The sequence below is a fragment of the Clytia hemisphaerica genome, unplaced genomic scaffold, assembly GCF_902728285.1.
Source record: "Clytia hemisphaerica strain Z4C2 unplaced genomic scaffold, Clytia hemisphaerica genome assembly, whole genome shotgun sequence".
NCBI lineage: Eukaryota > Metazoa > Cnidaria > Hydrozoa > Leptothecata > Clytiidae > Clytia > Clytia hemisphaerica.
In genome coordinates this window covers 8810-10503 of record NW_027103458.1, presented here as the reverse complement: position 1 = coordinate 10503, position 1694 = coordinate 8810, and positions in this window count along the sequence as shown.

Genomic DNA, 1694 nt, shown 5'->3' with positions numbered 1-1694 from the left:
TCCATAAAAAAGTATTCAGGGGGCAATAGACAGTCATAGTAGGTTGAATTAAAAGCTAAGTCACTTTTTTTGGACTGAGGGTCAAGTATTCTTAAGAAATTACTAAAATTCAGGTTGACAAATTTTTAACGTTTTCTTGACCTTTATACAAACATGAGAAATGACCTTTTTGGGAGTTAACTATCAAGTCCACATTTGCAGCTAAGATAATATTTGTATCGTAAAATTTCAATTCAATTCGAACAAAAAACCAAGTCATCTTTGTTACCAAATAGAAAACAATTATATTATAATAAAATTCAGTATAATTCACCCTGGATGGTACTCTTAGAGTAATCTTATCGTTTAGCCAAATATTCGGTGGCTTGTAGGCCAATCTCCACACTCTGATTTGTTTTACAACTTTTCTGCCACAACCCACCACCTCTGTTCCTCGTACCAATCTCAACACTCTGATTTGTTACATAACTCTTTTGCCACAACCTACCACCTCTGTTTCTCTTACCAATCTCCACACTCTAATTTTTCTTGTATATAAATCTCCTATCTACAACTCTACTAATTACAAGTCTATCTTCTAGGGTCACCTCCTAAAAATAAATCTGCAATTCTTCCAAAAACTGTCCTAATCACAATCATCTGTGAACACATATTATGGCAAAACTTGTGTTGCCATGCGCAGCAGAGCTGTTATACAATCAGTATAACGGTGCTACTCTGCATGGCATATAACAATAAAAAAATATTTGCCCTAATATTCTTGCAGAAGATAATTCTTATTTAAAAAAGTGTGTACCTATTTGAATCAGGAGTCATTCCACCAGGTAAGGATGTTTGTGTTTTGTTTTCTTCTTGACATGACCTTTGAAATAAAACACACTCCAATATTGAAAAGAATGACCCTGTTTTTCTTACCCGCATAGCAGTGTACAAATAGGTAGCTTCAATCCATGAAAAGTGATTTAGATATGACTTTTCCCATTCACTTTCCTTTACGACTCTTGTTTTAGTTCAGTTCAGAGAATCAAGAATATGCAGAAAATTCTTACTTTCGCTTAGCAGCAACTTTTTGACGAGAAAGTGAATTGCTGATTTCCTGATCCGTGTCATCATATTGTGTTCAACTTTTTACAGCATCACATTCTTCCATTTTATCTAAAAGATTATAAATAGGACTTTATAGTACAGCTTAGCTAACAAGTGGAAATATCTATATTAGAATTTATTTTCCCCATAAAAATGTAACAAGGGGAAAAAAACAAAATCGTTCTTGTAGGGCAATCGTATTTCCTTTTTCCGACACTAGTATGAGGTATCAATTGTCTTTCAGTTTCCAAACTGAAGAAGTTTTTTGCATAATAAATACCTAACAGTCTAGAATCGATAGGTTTCAAGTAAGAAGGAGCCAAATTTCTTTTTTTGATAACTTTGCAGTCAACATAAGCCTCACTAACATGCTGAGCAATACACAAATCACCGTTAATATAAAAAAAACCTGTCTTTGGAATGTGGCTTAAGTTTTGATTTTAGGTTTTTGTCATTATCAATGTTGGGACAAACCGATCTTCTTTCAGACATACGTTTTACAATTTGTGCGACTGGATTCGTACTATTTCTAACGCTCTTTTTCAGTTCTTCCATGAAGTTCTCATATTTGAATGCACTAACATTATTTAACGATCCGTAGCGAGTAG